General features: G+C 45.9%; 1 protein-coding gene across 3 annotated transcripts in view; it reads left to right on the forward strand.

The window, feature by feature from the left end:
- Positions 1-8,074: 8,074 nt before the first annotated feature.
- Positions 8,075-20,553, forward strand: part of LOC132332815 (hepatocyte nuclear factor 4-beta-like) — a 56,954-nt gene continuing 44,475 nt past the window's right edge. For 2 of the 3 annotated variants that reach the window (XM_059857447.1, XM_059857446.1), the window contains exons 1-5: positions 8,075-9,491; positions 11,072-11,147; positions 16,911-17,049; positions 17,125-17,217; positions 17,532-17,591. The gene's annotated coding sequence lies outside the window, so the exon portion shown is untranslated. The remainder of the gene's footprint in view (positions 9,492-11,071; positions 11,148-16,910; positions 17,050-17,124; positions 17,218-17,531; positions 17,592-20,553) is intronic. The other variant, XM_059857445.1, reaches the window with a different exon arrangement.

Consider the following 20,553-nt stretch of genomic DNA (forward strand, 5'->3'; position numbering starts at 1 on the left):
AAACCATCTAAACTGAGGTGCAGACTTAGCCAGGACTGTGTAGACCCTGTCACTTTTCCCCCTGTCCTTTTCTTCCACGTGTCACCCTCACTTTACCCTGAGATTTCCTGGGCCTGGCAAGCAGAATTGTTGTCACTCTGGGTGATGGTGCCAGCTTCTTTTAGAGTCACCTCTTGTACCAAGCAAGTGATCACAGATCTGTTTGTCTCTTCTCTACCCAGGTTTTTCCAGCACTGTGGGAAGCAGTCACTGGGAAATTCCTTTTCTTTCTCCCAGCCAGAGCTGGATGAGGTCTTTGTCTCCAAATTGTCTCCAAATTGTCTCCAGCTCCAGACTGAGAAGCCCATCAGTGCAGCTGAGCAGGGGATGAAGCAACATCTGCTCCACCTCCTCCCCTTGTCCAGGAGAGACCTTGAGCACCAGGCTGTGAGTTTTGGGGTCACACAACAATCCCTGCTCACTCAGGGCTTACAAACACCTCACTGCCCCCCTGTGAATTCCAAATTTCTGCTCCACCTTTGGTACCTCTCATTAACACTAAAAACCACCTGGGCTGCCCAGGGGCAGCAGTGCCCGGCTTAGTCTGGAGATCCTCAGCAGAATTTCTTTCATGTGTCACATGTTGATAACAGGCCAGGCTTGAGCAGCTTTTGGGGTGCCTAAACACAGAGATGGGCCACAGCAGCTCTGGAGAGCTGAGCCTTGGCAAAGCCCTGACACTGGTTTTGAGGAGTGTGCTCAGTGTCTGGCCAAGGAGATTTTATTTTCTTGCTCAAACTTTTCCACTACAGCTGGCAGAGCTGCAGCAGTGGGGGATTGCACAATGCTGGGTCCCAGGGCTCCAAAAAACAGGGGAAAGGCACAGAGCATCCCAGACTGCAATAAGGATTAGCATGAAGCAGTTCAGTAATATAAATACATGGCATGAATTACTCCAGGTGAAAGGACTGTGGTTCAATACTTCATCTTCTAGAATTATCAGAAAAAACATAAAACTGTGAGAGATATCAGGGAAAATATGAGCTTGGTTTGTTTTAGAAAGTGCTCTTGTTTTGTGTTCCTTCAGTGCAACCCAGACTGCAATAGGAATGAAGATGAAGCAGTTCAGTAATATAAATATTGAATTACTCCATGTGCATGAATTACTCCATGTGCAAGGACTGTGGTTCAATACTTCATCTTCTAGAATTATCAGAAAAACCAAGAAGCTGCAGGAGATATCAGGGAAAATATAAGCTTGGTTTTTTTTAGAGAGTGCTCATATTTTGTGTTCCTTCAGTGCAACCCAGACTGCAATAGGAATGAAGATGAAACAGTTCAGTAATATAAATATTGAATTACTCCATGTGCATGAATTACTCCATGTGCAAGGACTGTGGTTCAATACTTCATCTTCTAGAATTATCAGAAAAACCAAGAAGCTGCAGGAGATACCAGGGAAAATATGAGCTTGGTTTGTTTTAGAGAGTGCTCTTATTTTGTGTTTCTCCAGTGGGCAGGAGAATCTTTCTCCCATTTCTCTCTGCAGCCTTTTCTGGATGAATGATTAGAGATTAAGAGACCTCCTGCAGATTTGTGCTGGGCAATTTGTTGGCTGGTTTGTAGAGCAGGGAAATTTAGGTGAGATAAACCTCTGGCTGCATGCAATTTGGAAGGATCATGATCCCCACTCCCTTGGCACAACAGTGAAACCAAAAGAACAATTTCTATCAGGCTTTAGAGGGTAATTGAATGCTTTAATTTTGATCATGCTTGCCCATACTCACCAGGCACAGCAAAAATCAGGTAGACACCCAAATCTTCATCTCTCCCCTTTATCCTCCCCACCTGGTTTTCATCTGGCCACAGAGAGACAATAATATTCTTTGGGGAGATGAAGAAACAGAAACTAACACCAAGAAGAGAATTACAGTGGGGTTGTGGAGGTCAGAAGAACATCTTAAAGTGATGAGGAGATTGGGGAGCTGCTTTGGGTGAGTCAACAGAACCTTTTACAGGAGAGGACAAATCCTCTGTTTGATTTTTGAGCTTTATTTCCCCCCAAAGTTAAAACCAGTGATGCTTCTGCTGTAACTCACTGGCTGTGGCAGGTTTTGTACTGACTTTCAGATTACAGAGTTTTCACTGCTGAATTTACAGAAAAATAGTGGGGGATTTTACTGCTGAGAGCTGGTGCAAGGAGGGGGAAATAAGAAAAAGCAGCTCTGTGCAAAAGCTTGCAGGATTATACAGCTGAAGAGCTGAATTTGATTTAAAGCCCAGACATGTAAGGCTCTCCCCAAGCTACCTACCATAAATTTTCAGCTGATCTTATAGTTTTGATGATATACTTTTTATGATGCATTTCATGCCTCATTTCCTGGCAGATTTACAGCCCTTACACAATGCTGGATGAGTGACTCCACATGCCTCATGTCAACAAGTTCTTTTCCTTTTTTTTTTTTTTTTAATCCCCCTGAAACTCCTGCTGGTTAAAATTAAGTCATATTGCAGTCAGAGTGCATTTACTTTGTCATTTTTGACCTGCTTTTGGTCATCATTTGGTGAAAATGGCCCCAGGAGCTTTGGCTTTATAGATTGATGGCAATAAACAAGGGCTGGCATCCCTAGAAATTCAAATATTGAAACTGGGTCTTTAATATATTTATATTTATATTTATATTTATATTTATATTTATATTTATATTTAGATTTAGATTTAGATTAAGATTTAGATTTATAGGTATATTGTTTTCACTATTTATTTTTATATTCATATCTATACCTATAATATGTATTATATATTATATATTATAGATTATAGATTATAGATTATATAATCTATTTATACTATATGTTTATACTATATAATTATATTATATATTATATATTTATATTATATATTTATATTAGATATTTATATTGGATATTTAAATTTATTCATATATATGTTGTTGGGTTTGTTTGCTTGTTTGGATTTTTGGTTTGTTTTCTTTTGTTTGTTTATGTTTTTTGTTTTGTTTTTTTTTTTTTGTTTTGACCACCTGAGTTTTGGCATGATTAAAGGAGGAGGCAAAGCCTGTCCTACACCTACAAGGTGCCTTTTCCAAAACAATCTCACCCACAGAAACACAGAAAGATCAATGTCACCTTTTACAGATGTGAAAATATCTACAAATGCAGAGCAGCCAACAATAACTTAGCACAAATCATGAGCTGTTGGAAAGAAAAATACCCTTACCCTGGGCTTGGAATAAATGCTGTGGCTTGGAGAGGAGCATGGATTTTGCTCAAATATCCTGGCTGATGCTTTTGATGGGTCCCATCACCAACCTTGTACCACCCCAAAGCCTTGCCCCTGTCAAAGAAGCAAAACACCCTGTTTATTTCTATTTATTTCTGAATAAGCACAAGTATATTTATGTTTATTTATTTATTTCCAGAACCCTCAAGAGCTGAAAGGTTTGACTGAGGCTGCTGGGACAGAGTTGCCTTGGCTTTTCCCTGGACGTGGGGCAGCAGGGATCTGCAGGAGCAGGAGGAATCTGCCCAGGATGTCACATCACAGCAAGATGGAACCACAAGGCTGCTGTACCTGACTCACACAGGATGTGGCTTTGCCAGCTTGCCCTGAGAGATGGAAACTCAGGCCATTCATCCCTCAAGGGGAATGAGATGTGTGGGGTGTTGCAAGGCTGAGAGCTGTGCCCACGGCACCAGGAAAGGAGAGGCTGAATCACAGGAGGAAGGGATGGTGCTGGGGTCACCCAGCAGCCTGGTGGCACAGTGACCCATCTCCTGTCCCTCAGGCACGGGCAGACACAGCACTCTGCTGGGATAATTAATCCCTGCTGGGTCCAGCAGCCCTGCAGATGATGGTGGCTGGAGGGACACTGCCTGGATTCCATCCAAATTTTGCCTCATCAGCGAGGCAGGAAGAATTCCAGGCATGGAAAAACACCTAGTTTAGCCTGGGAGCTGTTCTTGTGTTCCCAACTCAGAGGCAGCAGCAGAGGGACACTGGAAATGGGCTGACAGATGAACCCAATGCCCAACACACCTGGAGCCAGCATCCCTGGGATGCTCCTGCTCCCACGGGCAGGGCCAGGAGCAGCTGCTCCTCAGGGAGCTGCTTCAGGAGCAGAGATTTATGTGTCTGACAGGAGCAAAGCCTGTTCTGAGGCCTCAGGGTTTGGCTTTTCTATTTTTCACACTCTGTGCTGCTTTAGTGTGTGGGGCTGGGTTCACATCAGGGCATGGTGAGCTCTGTGCACAGAGCAGGGAGACAAAACAATTCCTGCTCCAGCTGGGCACCAAGGACAAATGATCCAAATCTCAGCCCAGGAGCACAAACCCCGTGGGCTGGAGAGAGAAAAACAAGGGTGGGACTGCCTGGGCTAAAGCTGGGCTGGGACAATGAACTGCAAGGTGCAAATGGAGCAGAGCTGATCCCAGGGAGAGACCCCGGGAGCGCTCGTGCATTTTGGGGCCATTTTGGGTCATCTTGGGTTCATTTTGGGGCCATTTTGGTTCATCTTGGGTTCATTTTGGGACCATTTTGGTTCACCTTGGGTTCATTTTGGGGCCATTTTGGTTCACCTTGGGTTCATTTTGGGACCGTTTTGGGTTGTGCTGCCCAAAGTGGATGCATTGAGGACTCTTAATAAATCCCTGCTTTATTTTTTATTCTGTCCAGTCTCTGTTCCAGCTCAGCCTTCCCCAGGCACCATTTCCAGCAGCCCCTGCTGGCTCTGGGGTTGCAGGGGGGTGGCTGCTGTGCCTCAGCTCTTTTCCAGTCCCACTTGTTTGGCTCTGGGGATCAAGGGCTCCCCAGCACAGGGAAGAGCCTCTGCTCAAGGACAGAACATCTTGTTAAAATATTTTCTCTCTATAAAAATGACTTCTTTCAGGCCTTTGCCTTGACTGTTCATGAAGAAAAGCTAAGAACAAATTCCTCATGTGCAGCATATTTCTCTTTACGACCTGGAGAGCAGTTTATGGATTTTCTTTAGGCAGAACTGATTTATCTCACACCTCCCTCCACTCCCAGAAGAGGTCTGTCTTCTCTTTTTTATTGCTTTAAACCTGGCCTTTCCACATTGCTCCTTCTAGCAGCCCAAACACTGCCTGGGCATCTTCTCCCTGCTTTGCACCCAATCCCTGCAATTAGGAGCAGTTTTGTTGTCTTCTCTGGTCCTTGTGTTGCTTTGATGATGGGTTTAAGCAGCAAAGAGAAGCCCAGCCAGGTACCCCCAAAACTGGATTTTAGACCTTTTTTCTCCATGTCACAAAGAACCAAGTGCTGGATCAGTCCCTTCCTGCTTTTTGTTTTCCTGTGGGATGTTCCATCTCTCCATGTGTGATTTTAGCCTGTTGTGGAGCAGCTGGAAAAGTTGCTGTGGGCACAACTCACATATCAAAATTCAAAAAGAGAGGAATTCAGACAATTTCTATACTCCAAAAATAAAAAAGCTGGGGGAAAACCCCTAGACCGTGGGTCACAAATATCCCTGAGCTCACTCCTCCTGGTGCCACCTTCTGTTCCTCACTGCTGCCCCAGGAGTGGCTTTGGACCCCAGCACCTCTGCTCTCCTTTGCCCTCTCACCTCTCCTCACATGGCATTTGCCAAAACCTTTCCCACAAAAGATTGCCAAAAGCTGGCAAAGTTCTTTTGGCACAGCTTGGAAACAAAAGTTTCTTTGTTTTAATTTCTGTTTTCCAGCAAAGGTCCAGCATCCTTTTCCACAGTGGGAAGAAATGTTTTCAGCTCATTTCCCTGACAGCTGTTCTACCTTGTATATTCTCCTTTCCTTCAAATCCTCTCTTAACACCATTAACAAATCTTCCCAGTCCTGTTCTCCCCAGGAAGTGTTTGCATTTGTTTGTACATTGTTCATTTTCTTGTCTTTTTCCCTCATCTAGTTAAAGCTGTAAATTCTTCAGGGTGAAAGAAAAGAGCTCCATTTTGAGTTTCTCTCTGAAATAATTGATTTTTATCTCTTTTATCTGGGTTAGATCACCCAGAAAAAGGGCAGCAGGGGTATTGTCTGCTCCATGAAAATCCACATTTAGAGAAACTTGGTGTTGGAATATTTTGCATTTTAAAGCAGAGGGTGGTTTAAGGACTGGATTATCTCTGCCCCTCAGCTGTCCATCACTCCAGATGTTTTCTTGGCATCATTCCTTGGCAGCAAACAGTGCTCTCCCCCCAGCTGCATGCCCAAATGTGCTGAGCCTCCTGTGGTTTGTCCCTCGTCCAAGAAACCTCTCCAAGGCACCTGAGTGAGCTGAAAATGCAAATTTAATGTTGAGTTGGCAGCCCCCTGCCCTGGGCAGGGATGAGATCTCCATAACAGACTCACCTCTTTTCCTGCCGGTCTCACTGAGTCTGTCACAGCTTGTTATCCCAAAGTGATGCTCCAGAGAGCTGCTATGGCTGCACCCTCTGAGGTGGGCAGAGAAAATGGTCAAATGTGTCTGCAAAATGTGTGTGAGGGGAAGCCAGCCAAGAGTTATGGAAACAGGCAGGTATTTATGAATAATGCTCTCTGCAGAGATGGGGTTTGGCCATGGCAGTGGTGGCTCTGTGCTTGTTTATCAGGGTCCAGGAGCTCACATGATCCTAAACCTTAGCATTTGTAAAAATCTTTACATTTTCACTGTTTTCTGTTAGCTGCACTGACAGAAAATACAGTAAAAAACCAATTCAGAAGTCCAGCAGCAATGAAAGCAAAGGTGGTGTTGGTATCCAGTTCAGCTAAGATAAATTTCTTTCCTTCCAATGGTGTTCCAGGAAAAGTGGCAGCAATGACAGATATAAAGATAATTTTGCCTCTAATTATGTGATGACAATCCTCTTCCTTTCCTAACACATCACTGATATTGCAAGCTTGCTTTTCCACAGAGCTTGAGAAAGGTTTGGTTATTTCCAACTGGAGGAATAAATAAAATAACAGAGAGCTGCTACACTCGATAGTGCCTCATGGCTGGTGGTCTGGCAGATGATCCATAGCAATACTTAGAGGAAAAGCTTTTGGAGAGCTTTAAAACCTTTCTTGGAAATAGACATATGTGTGATTCCATTCTCTCCTCTGCCCCAGCCATGACAAATAAACGCCACCAGTGGCAGGAAGAGCAGTCCTGCTGAAGGGCAGCAGCAGCTCCTTCAAAAACAGGGATTACAGCTGAAATCTGCATTTAAAACTCTGCCTGCCCTGCCCAGGGAAAAGGGCAAATGTTCTCATGGAGAGGGATGTCACAGCAAAAGAAAGCCCAAAGTGTTTCCTGCCCTCGTGCCAAGGTTTTCTTTCTTTCCTGGGGAAAGGTTGACCCTTTTTCCTTGGGGGATGATGTGCAACCCCACAAAGAAGCAATAGACCCCTCAGCCACGTCAGAGCAGACAAAGCCTTTGCTTTGTCTGTGCAGGTTTTGTCCAGGAGCAGAGGAATTAATGAGCACTGTAATTAATTTCATGTTTGAATTTTTCGAATCCGCCAACTAAGACTGTAAGTAATAACTGCATGAGTAACTGCCGAAGAAAAGAGATACATTGTGGTGTCTGCTGCAAGCTGTATTCTTCTGGAAACAATGACTAATCCTGCTTTTCCAGCAGAGGATTTGATGCACATCAGGCTGAGTGCATGAATCAGTGCTGACAGCCAGCAAACTGCAGCTCTCCTTGCTCCTGGAGGTCTGCTTTTGCTTCTGGAGCGGAAGGGTGTGATTTGCTTCCTCTTGTCCCCGCTGGATTTCTGCTGCTGCTGGGGAAGGTGACAGCAGAGGGCTTGGCAGGGTGGTCCCCGTGTGTCACCAGCCAAGGTGTGGCAGGTGTCACCTGCACTCAGCCTGACCTGCTGTGGTGGGGCTGTGACACATGCTGGGCACCAAACCCAGGGGGAGCACCGTGCTGGGGAGGTTTTGTTTCCTTTCCCCCGCAGGACAGGACTGCGGGGAGAAGCTCCTGGAGCTTTGATTGCAGCAGCGGCGCCATTGCATGGCTGAGACAGTGCAGAGATGGCAACGGCTCACTGCAGCCAGCAGCTATGGATCCAGGGGTTACTGGGATTGGTCCGGCTGGTTACTGGGATTGGTCCGGCTGGTTACTGGGATTGTTCTAGATGGTTACTGGGATTGGTCCAGTGGCTACTGGGATTGTTCTAGCTGGTTACTGGGATTGTTCTAGCTGGTTACTGGGATTGTTCTAGATGGTTACTGGGATTGATCCAGTGGTTACTGGGATTGTTCCGGCTGGTTACTGGGATTGTTCCGGCTGGTTACTGGGATTGTTCCGGCTGGTTTCTGGGATTGATCCAGTGGTTACTGGGATTGTTCTAGATGGTTACTGGGATTGTTCAGGTTGGTTACTGGGATTGTTCCAGCCGGTTACTGGGATTGTTCCAGCCGGTTACTGGGATTGTTCCAGCCGGTTATTGGGATTGTTCCAGTTGGTTACTGGGATTTTTCTGTCTGCTTACTGGGATTGTTCCAGCCGGTTACTGAGATTGTTCCGGCTGGTTTCTGGGATTGTTCCGGCTGGTTTCTGGGATTGTTCCGGCTGGTTACTGGGATTGTTCCGGCTGGTTACTGGGATTGTTCCGGCTGGTTTCTGGGGTTGTTCTAACTGGTTACTGGGATTGTTCCAGCTGGTTACTGGGATTGTTCCAGCTGGTTACTGGGGTTGTTCTAACTGGTTACTGGGATTGTTCCGGCTGGTTGTTGGGATTTTTCTGTCTGCTTACTGGGATTATTCCAGCTCGTTACTGGGATTGTTATGGTTGGTTACTGGGATTGTTCTAGCTGGCTACTGGGATTGTTCTAGCTGGCTACTGGGATTGTTCTAGCTAGTTACTAGAAGCACACATGCACCTGCTTCACACAATGCTTGCTTGTCTTCTTTCCATTAACAATACACAATACCTCATTCTTAAGTTTAAAACCTTCTGCTATCTCACTAAGCATATTTTCCTGCAGTTTTAACTCTATCTCAGCCAAGCCTAAAACTCAAGCTATTGTTTCATGTCCTTGCTTTCTGTTCTATTGTAACTTTTTCTACTTTCAAACTTTGCAGCTGCACCTAGCTCTAATTCCTCTGCTCTTTCTGTTTCTAAAACCTGCTTTTCCAACTTTCTAAAAATCTTCTTACCTTTACTATTTCCCACAAGCACTGCCCCCATGGTGTGCTGCTAGTGCTGATCACAGGAATTGTGGAATTCCACAATTCCAGGGAAATCATCATTCTTTAGGCCTGTAATCAGTGGGTTTAAAAGGAAGGTAAAGGCTGTAGAACAAGCATGAAGAGTTGCTCGTGCAACAGCAATCCCATCTTCTAAACAACCCCAGGAGCAGCTGTGTTTAATAGAATTAACCTTGCTCCAACAGCCTCTCCAGCTGGAAGAGTCTGAGATTCCCCAGAAAAATAGAAATGAGCAGGGAAGAGGTGGGTCAGATCCAATATCTGCCCTTTCAGCACCACATTTCCACAGGGAGCAAACGGGACTGGAGCTGCAGGAAGGTGGGCACAACCAGGAGCTGCTTTGGACAGACACTTGCCAAAAAAGCCAGAGATTTTCACCAATATTATTGTCAGTTCATGTGCCTTTATGTTTCCTAAATTCTATTTTTTTTTTTTTTTTCAGTGTGGTGCAAAAATTCTGTCAAGGACTTCGTTTTCCAGGGGTTTGTCAGTATAAAAAGTGCCATTCCCACCCAGCCTGTTGTTCCCACTGTAAACATGTTTTTAGGCACAGAGTAACATACAGATTTGCAGAGTTGCTGCAAACCCTCCTGGCAGTGCCTGAGGCAGCATAAAGGCTCTGTTTCCATCACTCCTATTTATGGAAAACCAAAGGCCATTTATCTCCTTGATTCCCCTGAGATTTTCTATAGCTTAGTCAATAACCATGAATTACTGCTTGGTTGAGTTATTTTAGGGAAAATAGGATAGGATGGGGAGAGGATGTGCCTCAGCAAACAACCAGTGTCTCTGGCCTGGCTTCCCAGTGGGGCCACAGTGAGGCCCTCACCCCTTCCCTAGGAACGAATATTTCACTGCAAAAATCAGAGTTTCCTTTGAAACTTCTCCGATCAGAAGTGAGTTTGGGGTTTGCCCTGCTGCTCTGTGGCTCCTGAAAGGATCCCATCCCCACAGCCCTAAACCTGCTGCTCCTGGGAAGGGCTGGATTGCTGGCACAGGGAGTTTCAGCCAGAGGTGAAGGGATGACCTGGTGAAGGAATTACACGTGGGGATGAGGACAGGGAGAAGATGCAGGGACCTCCCTCCCAGCCATGGTGGCTGCTCAGGGTCCCTCAGTCCTGCCAGGGACAGGCTGAGTGTTTTTTTTCCCCATAGACATTCTGTCATTGCAAAGCTTCTATAGAGCAATTCCAGCTATAAAGAAAAAACAAACTAACAAAAACCCCCAACAAACAAGCCAAATCAAACCAAAACCAACCAAAAAACCCTGCAAAACCAAAAAAAAAAAAAAAAAAAAAACAAAACAAAACAAAAAAAAACACCCAAGACAAAACAAACCCCCCCCAAAAATTGGGAATATTTAAACATTCCTGGCTGGACCAAGAGAAATTCCTGGTGGTTTCACTGGCCAGACTTCAGCCAGGTGCTGGCAGAGGGCCCAGCTGGAGGACCCCTGGGGGATGCACCCTTGGCACTGAGACCTTTTGGGGTGTCCTGGGTGTCCCTCCAATGCTCCAGGATCCTCCAGGGAACACCTCGTGGTCTTATCCCTCAGCTGATGGCTGCTGCTGCTGCTGTCACCAGATTTGCCCCTCACCAGAGACACTTTGGCAACCCCAAAGCTGTTATTTGATTGATGTTTACACTGCAATTAACACCCTCCTATTTATTTCTGCCCTCCTAGGTTTGGAGGGAGCTTTATGTTTCTGAAGTGCTGTGGCCAAAGTGGAGTTATTTCTGGGTTTGTTTTAAAAAGAAACACCCTGTAAGGCAGATTATTTTATTTTATTTTATTTTATTTTATTTTATTTTATTTTATTTTATTTTATTTTATTTTATTTTATTTTATTTTATTTTATTTTATTTTATTTTATTTTATTTTATTTTATTTTTTCTAGGAGAAGATGCTGAGGGACGTGTAAACCACTTTGCAAGATCATCCCCAGGAAAGGATCTATAGGAGCCAGAAATTAGGTACAATTCTTCCCTTATTATTTTTTGTTAATAATTAGTTGTAGAAAATCAAGCTTCTAGGTAAAATACTCTCACTTTTGAGAAGATACAATATTTTAAAATTAAAGAAAAAAACAATTCCCTTCATTAGAAAGTTCTAAGTAGCAGGGAATGAAAAGAAGTTCCTGATCTATTTCTCATGGAAGTCTTCCCCCTACTCCCTATCTGAAGGGAAGTTTTAAATGACAGGATGGCTTTGGAAGGGCAGTAATTTCTGCTGGGAGTTTGGTGGTTGCTGGGTTTGCTGTCAAGAAGAGCTGTCTGCTCTCCCTGCAGCTTCTCTAATTAGGCTGTAAGTCTGCAAGAAAGGACATCAGCCTCAGATCTTCCTGCTCCATTGGGTGATTTCCCATTTGACCAGGGCAGCAGGGGCTGCACTGGGGAGCTCTCGGGAGGATTTTTCCCATTTTTGCTGTCCCCACTGCAAGTTTGGCATCTTAATGAAATCATACTGCCAGCCTCATCCTTTTTTTCATTTGGTCTTTTCTCAGTCAGCAGCTCAGTGAGTTGTTTCAGCTTGAGGATATCTGAAATCTTTATGGCAATTGTGTTGTTAAACACGGCCTGAGTTAAAAAGGGTGACATGATTTGGGATAATTCTTTGTTTCCATAGCACCAAATTGGGTTTGTAGGGGATTCACCAAGAGGAAGGGTGTGCTGGTCAGAGATGAGATGATATTTGGTTGGACAGACACTCTTTAATTGCATTTTTGAAGGTACAAATGTGGATCGTTCTCTAGGGAAATTATCTGTAAATAGGATATCTATTGTGCCTTGAAGGTTTTGTCATTTTAGAGATGTTTGTAATTGAAAGCAGATAAACTGAAGTCTACCTTTTGTATCTAACACAAAAGAAGTAGAAATCATCTCCCTGAGTACAATTACTGATGTAATTATAATAAATATTAATGTCATTATAATGCCCCTTGCTCACATTCTTACACTGGCTCAGAGCCTTTGCCCTCCAGCTCTCCCTTCCACAGAACTTCTCAGATTTATTAAACTATTCCCATGTGTTCCAGGGCAATAACTGAGGGTTTGGAACTTAATTTGGGCAGCTGGTTTCTGCACGGATCTTCCTTGGTGACTCTGAGGCTGCTGGATGTCACTGCTGTCCTCGTGAAGAGCAGAGGGCCAGGGTCACCAGCTCTGGCTCTAGTGGAAACTAAAGCCAGTTTGTTCCTTTTCAAAAGGGAGGTAAATTGCTGCTCTGGTCAGGGAGGAACTGGCAGAGAGTCCTTTGTGCCAGTGTTGGCTCCTGGAAGATGCAGCAGACAGGAAGAGATTCATGTTTGGGCTGTAATCCTCCGCACCAGGACAGAAACCCAAAACCTGTGTGCTCTGATAAAATCCCATGCAGGTCATAAATGTGCACCAATCCTTTTTAACAGAGTCAAAGGGCTCTGAGGGGTTTTTTCCTGCTGCTCTGAGCAGTGTTAACAATCTGCTGTGGTGCCTCAGCCCCAGAGAGAGAAGAAATCCTGGCAATAAAAACTCCTCCAGGAGCACCTTCACTGCTGGCACTGCTGAAGGGGCTGGGGGCTCACAGGGAAGCAGTGCCTCCCACCATCACAGAGCACACATCTCCCAGGCACTTTTAGCACATGGAAACCACAAAAATCAGAAAAGAAAAGAAAAATATAAAGGCACAAATCAGGGCTGAAGCATGACATTTCCACCTCCACATACAGGAAATAAGAATGGTTCCGTAGTCCTGGCACAAAAGGGACTGAGCTCAGCTTTATCTTCTTGGGAAAGCAATAAACACCCATCTTTGAGCAGAGCTGGAGGTCACCCCCTTCTTCCTGCACACCCACTGTGCTTCTCTTGATCCTGCCATCCCACAGAGGAGCTGGAATAACAAGGATGTACTGCAGAGGACGGGAGATTGCTGAGGCACAGGGCTGGTTCTGTTCACAGCACAGCCAAAAGAGCCACTCTCTGCTCCAAAGAGCTCCTTAAACTTCCAGAATAAAGGAATAGAGGTGGTCTGCTAGATGGGCAGACCTTCCTCCTGCACACCCACTGTGCTTCTCTTGATCCTGCCATCCCATGGAGGAGCTGGAATAACCAGGATGTCCTGCAGAGGATGGGAGATTGCTGAGGCACAGGGCTGGTTTTGTCCACAGCACAGCCAAAAGAGCCACTCTCTGCTCCAAAAAGCTCCATGAACTTCCAAAGAAACTTCCAGAATAAAGGAATAGAGGTGGTCTGCCAGGTGGGCTCCAAGCACAGTTAGGGCAATGGAAGGGGAAGGTTTTCATGGAGAATTTTGTTTTCCTACAGCTGGAAGAAGGAAGGTTGTCTGCAGAGCAGAATTTTGCTTGCAACTTCAAACTTCAATAATTCATAAATCATAGAATGATTTGGGTTGTAAGGGACCTTAAAGGTCATGTAGCTTCAACCTTCATATTGCCCAGATATTTCATGTTTCATATTTCATATATGAATAAATAAAGAGCAGGTACAGAGCTGAGTTTTTGTTGTGGCATTCAAGTTACCAGGGTCCCAAGAGCTCAGATTTCAGCCTTAAATTTCATTGCTGAAAGGAAATATTCAGTGCAAGCTGTGGTGATACTGGCAGGGGTTATGTGGGCCTTTCAGAAGGAACCTCACCTACTGGAAATGCTCCTGCTTTTCCAGCTCTCCTTCTCTTTGCCACTCCTGGAAGAAACTTGTGAGTAAATCTGATCTTATGTTTTCATTCCTGGAAGACAGAAATCTTGGAGAAATGTCTTCCTTTGCTCCTTGAAGGGCTGTGGTGGAGAGCATGGATTGTGGTGTGTCCTGTGGCTGGGAATGGCAGAGGGGGGCACCTCTCTGGAGACAGAAATCCCCAAATCCCAGGTTTCCCTCTGCTGAATCCAGAGATGCTGTGTGGGATGGGATCGTGGGTTTGCTGCTCAACAGGGCTGGTTAACAGCAGTTCAGATTTCAGGAAAGGCAAGGCAAGAAATTCCTTCTCCTTACTGTTTGTTCTCCAGGATGGAATTCAGTGGCTGAGTGTCCTGCCCAACTTCATGGGGAGCTTGTTTCCTGGATGTCTTGAAACAGATGACCTGGAGCAGACAGAACTTGGCTTTTTCCTCCTGCAGCTGTGAGGGACAGGAATACTGATATCCATTGTTGTTTTCTGGAATTCACACCCCTTCCTGGATTAACTCCTCCAGGTCCATTCCTAATTTTGAACAGCTTTAGCTTGATGCTCCATTTTCCAAAAGAATCTCCTCCAGAGGTGGAATAACTTCAGGGGTGCCATTCCATGAGCCATCAAAACCTCTCCATGCAGCAGAGACCTGATGGGATCTGGGGCAATACTCTTGCCTGGTGTTCCTTCTCCAAGAGGAGCCGTGGCAGGGTCACTCCCTGGTGGTGCCATCTGAGTGTGGTTTAACTCCCTGAGCTTCTGAGCAACACAAATTCCTCATTCAGGTCTCACCCTCAGCATCTTCCTGCCCCGTCCAGCTTCTGATCTTGCTGGAAAACCAGTTTGTTCTAGAGGTGTCTAGGGACAGCTTTTACAGCAGGATGCTTCTGTCAGTAGTGACCTTTCAGGAATGCTGCTGGAAGGAAATCCTGACAAACACCACTGAGTGGAGAGGTGTGGGTGTTAACAACCCTCAGCAGTCACTGAGGAGGAACTGGGAGTGGGTTTTGGCTAAATGGTTTATCCTCCCTTTCACCACTTCCTCCATATCTGCCTCTCTTGGTCCATACCTGGTGGCAGACGTGTCAGACACAGTCAGTTTGATGTGGGATTATTTTATGTCTGCCCATCTGAAAACAATTGTCATGAAACATCAAAATCTTAGGATTTCCTAGTGTTTATTTAATATTTTCCCCTTGGCTTCTTGCCCTTAATGCAGCACCTGAAAACAAAAGAAATATCTTGCACTTAGCTTGCACTTTCTCCTCCTGCTGACTCTTCTGTTTTAATTCAAATTTGGAGGCTTTCTCTAGAAAACAAGTATGAATAAGGTACTTAATGAGATCTCACATGGTAGTTTAACTTTTCAGGGTCCAGCACTGCAGTAGTTTATTTACCTGCCAAGTAATTACCAGTTTGAAATTGCAGTTCTGCTCCCAAGTTTTAGGGCGGTCAAATTAAACAGGAAAGATCATCCTCAAGGTCAGACAGGTCTGAGAGACTTTAATGTCCTTGTTCCTGATGTGGAGAGGGCACAGACTCATCCAGGTCACTGGGGAGTTTGTCTTTCCTTGCACCAAAGTCTCCAGCCAAGTGTGGGAGATGTGTGGAGCTCCCTGGTTTGCTGTTTGCTGCCCAGGTGATGTCAGCCCAGCTACTTTTAGCTGGGGCACAACAATTAGTCCTATTTTATCCCTCCTTTAGGGGTTTAATTAAATTTTACAGCTTCAAACCCCGTACTCAGCTGCCAGGGAAATCTAAATTTCCATCAGTAAATGTTCTTTAGCAGCAAAAAAATGCCTGTGCCCTTAAATTTACTTAAAATGTGGCAGTCATGAGGAGATGGAAGTTTTAAAGACAGTAACAGGATAATAAGAGAAGGCTGTTTCACCTATGGACCATCAGGGCAGGCCTGAAGAGTGGCCTAGAGGAGGTGGGAATGCAGAGGTGAGGTAATTTGGGAGCAGACCCCACCTGAGTCTTTACTCAGGTATGGAGCCCTTGCTTTGTATGAAGCATTTATTGGGACAGACACCAGTACCTCACCTCTGCCTTTCCCGTGGTGGGTCCAGCATTCCATGATGCTGTGCAGCCTGGCTGGTGGGAGACACAGGTTTGTTCAGGCTGCCCTCACTTCCTGAGGTTGTAGAGAAATACCCTTAGTGCTCAGACACTGGGAATATCATGGAATCACAGAATGGTTTGGGTTGGAAGGGACTTTAAACCTCATCTTGTTCTGCCCCCTGCCATGGCCAGGGACACCTTCCTTGTTGGTTTTTAAGTTTTTATAGATTTGGGGTAACTGAGAGGCATTTTAAAAGATTTTCTTCCATTATCAGTCACTATGAATAGTGAGACACACTATTTCTTCTAACACCAATCACCTAGACTTTTCCCCCACGTGCTCCTGCTACAATGCACCTTTCACACCTCTAATTCTCTAAAATATCTAATCTTTTTGCAAGACCATCTTTTGAAACTCACTAAAACTTCTTTCTAGTTCAATCTCTCTCTCAACAATATCATCTCTGTTCCATGGCCTTCCTAAATCAGCACACCTTATCTCAGTGTTTTGCACACAGATGTCCAAAACTGTGTGAGCTTTCTGTCACGTTTGGAGAATTCTTTACAAATCCATTTTTCTCACTTCCTCTATCCCAGGTTGCTCCAACCCCCATCCAACCTGGCCTTGGACACTTCCAGGTCTGAGGAAATCTGCAGATAAAGTCATAAAAGATGTCACGGATCAGGCACGTGAGAGAATCACAAGTTGCTTGTGGCTGCTGGTGTGACCAGATATGAAATCTTGGTTTACAGCTCTTTTATGGCTGCCTGATATCTCTTAGTGGTGCAAATGCACACTCCTCAAGCAGTGCATTTCCATTCCCCTTTTCTGGGGTGGTCTGCCCGAAAAGGCCCAGACTGAGAGGTACTTTTGGAACCAAAAATGTTAAGGAGGTACCAAAACCTTCACAACAACCTGGAGGTGCTCCCTGTTTCAACCAATCCAGTAAAATCATAACCTGTTACCTGGTAGATGTGGTGTTTTCTTTCCTCTGTTTTCTTCTCCCTTTTAGGGGCTCCATGCTGTGTTTCCACAGCCTTAGAAGCAGGGAATTTTTATTCCTACTTTCCAGGATATAAATCTCTTCCATTGGCACTGCATTTTGTCAGATCAGTGAGGCAGGCAAAGCACAAGAAGTGACAACAAAGCAGGTGAGAGATCCTCACTGGTTATGTGCCAAAATATTAAAATCAAGAAGTTTACGTCAGCCATGTGTTCTTTTTCAGGGAGGAGGAGGACATCAGGAAGCCTCCTAATCCTTGCTGTGCTGCCAAATGATGGAAATGTGAAAGCTGCCAGAAAGAGCAGGGATCAGAAGTGTAAGCATTCAGTTTTGGGGGGGAATAAAACTAAATAAATAAAAAAAAAAGAAAAAGAAAAAGAAAAAAGCCCTGCAGTTCAGGGTTGTATCTGTCTCTGGAAGGTTTTTGAGTTGACTTGTTAAAATACTTCTTAAAATACTCTCAATCTGTTTCTGGTGGTGGTTTCTGAGCTCTTCAAGAGTCTCCTTTGAAGTTGTATTAGGATGTGTGACACAACTCACACCACAGGAGCCCAGGCTGAGAAGCCAGAGAACATGACTCAGGTGGGGCTTTCCTGGCCCCTCTGAAGATCTTATTTTTTTCTTTAATAGGTCCATTTCTAATCAACCATGGAAATGATACCAAAAGATCACCACAACACATGTTTACAGGTATGTACTTCGAAAAACACCTTGTGCTGAAGTGTTTTATTTTCACTTTGAAATGGAGCTCTGCTGCAGGGTTGTTTGTGCAGGCTGTGTGCTTCAGGAGTTCTTCAGGGTCTCAGGTGTCCCTCCTGCCTCACAGGGGCTTGGGCTGATGAGATGGGTCTCCCAAGCAGAGTTTGATGAGCTGGGTCTCCCAAGCAGGGTTTGATGAGTTGGGTCTCCCAAGCGGGGTTTGATGAGCTGGGTCTCCCAAGCAGAGCTTGATGAGATGGGTCTCCCAAGCAGAGTTTGATGGGCTGGGTCTCTCCCAAGCAGGGTTTGATGGGCTGGGTCTCCCAAGCAGAGTTTGATGAGCTGGGTCTCCCAAGCAGAGTTTGATGGGATGGGTCTCTCCCAAGGAGAGTTTGATGAGCTGGGTCTCCCAAGCAGAGTTTGATGGGCTGGGTCTCTCCCAAGCAGGGTTTGATGAGCTGGGTCTCTCCCAAGCAGGGTTTGATGGGATGGGTCTCTCCCGAGGAGAGTTTGATGGGATGGGTCTCCCAAGCAGGGTTTGATGGGCTGGGTCTCTCCCAAGGAGAGTTTGATGAGCTGGGTCTCTCAAGCAGAGTTTGATGAGCTGGGTCTCCCAAGCAGACAGTTTCAGCACTTAGGGCTGAAGTCACTAGTGGAAAATGTTGCTTGATCGTGGTTTAGCTCAGTGTGTCTCAGTCCAGAATGTAGATCCTTACTCTTCCCCTCTTTGGCTTGCTGCCCAGTTAGAAAGCCCCTGAAAATCCACCTCCATTTCCACCAGGAGATTCCTGGGGCAGCAGAATGTCCCTCCTGCTGATGTTTGTGGGCGAGCTGACCATCACTGTCCTCAGGAAGGTGGGGCAGGGACACAGGTGTCCCTCTCTTCATTCCCACCCTGGGACCATCAGCATTCCTCCATTTGTCTGCCTTCTCCAGAGGCCTCTGGCTGCAAGGGGAGAGTGCTCCCAAAGCATTTTTAGTCACAGAGCTCAGTCTGGAGAGTTGGTTGAGAGCTGAGCCAGAGTGTGGCCATCCACAGAGACAAGGGCTGGCACCAGGGCATGGAATACAGGAGGAATTCTTGGCCTAGGGGTAAGGGAGCTGCCCCACACCTCCAAGGTGACTCCTCCAGCACTGAGTGAGCAGGTGAGGGCTGTGCTTCTCCTCAGGGTGTTTATCCAGCCGTGGATGGATAACACAGACTGGGAGCCAGCACCCAGTTCCTGCAAGGCTGTGGCTGCAGGCATGCCTCTTCCCCTGGCGTTCTCTCTTGGCCAGCAGCTCCCTGATTCCATCCCAGCTATTTTGGAGCCTGGGCCAAGGTATCCTGCTGTCTCCATGGGCTGGAGCCTTGGCAGCACTGCCTGCTCTGCATTTAGGATGTCCCATCTGCCTGGGCTCCTCAGGGATTTAACCCTGCCTGGTTTGCCTGAAGCAATGCTCTTGTTCTCAGCTGACCACAGCAGCTCAGATCACTATTAATTCATAAATTATCCTTGCCAGCCTTTTCATCATCACAGAAATCCATAAAGACAAGTTCTGCTATTTTTCCTCCCTCTCCTTTACCCTACTAGTTTTAAAGTGTGGCAGAAAAGGCTGGTTAATTACCTTTCTCTTGCTGATGAGTTTCACAAAGCACAATAAGCTTAATAAGAAAAAAATCCACCCTGAGTCTGATGTGTTCTCAGCCTGTAAGAGATCCACAGACCCGAGCAGCTGTATGGCTAATTTTCCTGGTGTCATTAATCATCTCTTATCTCAGTGGGGAGAACGGGACTGGCATTCCTGCAGTGAGTTTTCCTAATTGCTCGTGTTAATTAGGGAGTGATTCTGGAATAAGGAAGTCAAGCAAAGAGCAAGGCCAGCAGCAGAGGAGGCAGAGGGCGTGCCTGGGGATCACAAGGAGTGGGGCAGTAAATCCCTGGGGTTGTGCAAGGGCTCTGGGAGCACAGCAATGTTCACACATCACGCCCTCAGAGGCTGAGCTGCTGCGTGTGTGATAAGGAGGAAAAGCAGGACTTCAGCCACTGGGCAGGTGGATGCATCTCTCCAGAAGCCTTGCCAGGCTGGATGCCCATGACCTGGCTTCCCTTGAAGGTCTGCATTTGTTCCCAATCTCTTTTAACCCACTTCTATTGGTTGTGTTGAGGAATGTGCCATCCTGGTGCCAAAGCAGGAGGGGAGGAAAGAAGGTGAGATTTAACCTTCCCACCTTTCCCACTAGGGAGAGAAAAAGGTCTGGAGATGGTTGGTGCAGAGGGGCTGGATCCTGTCCTCTGAGCCATGGGAAGGCTGTTCTTGGGTTGGTTGGTGCTGCTGGAAGCTCTAAAGTCTGTGAGGACCCTCACAGGGTGTGGGACCTGAGGGTTGCTGTGATTTATTGAATCCACTGTTCATGGGAGAGCTGGGGGAAGTCCCTAACCCACTGAGCAGTGGCCTCTGGGGAAAGACCTTGCCCATCCCACCCCTTCCCACCAGGAGCAGGGGCCTGGGCAGGGAGAGGGGTGAACCCTCTGCTCCTGAGATGGAAGGCAGTTCCCACAAGCAGCCACCCAACATCTGTCAGGCACTTCAGCTGCAGCTCATAATACTTTTATTTTCCCTTTTGTTCTCTGCCTTTTATCCTTTGATGACTTACCAGGCCACCCAAACCAGACGAGATCCTTGGGTCAGCATCTCACACAGCAGAACAATGTCAGGGCAAAGAAAAGCTCCCCCAATTCCGAGGGAAAAGGGCAGTAGCACTTCTCAGAAGGTTTATTTAAACGTGGCTGTTTATTTTTGCTGGAGATTGAGTTACCTTCCCTTACAGCAGTAATGTTTTTGGAATCCTCCTTGTTTCGCCTGTAATAAATCACACTTGTCTGAAGGAAACGAGAGGGGCTCTTTGTCATTTTTCTTTGCTTTTCCTCCATTGGCAAGTGAAGGAAGTGCCCCAAAAAGAGTAATTTAT

This window comes from Haemorhous mexicanus, chromosome 12, assembly GCF_027477595.1.
Source record: "Haemorhous mexicanus isolate bHaeMex1 chromosome 12, bHaeMex1.pri, whole genome shotgun sequence".
In the NCBI taxonomy this organism is placed as follows: Eukaryota; Metazoa; Chordata; class Aves; order Passeriformes; family Fringillidae; genus Haemorhous; species Haemorhous mexicanus.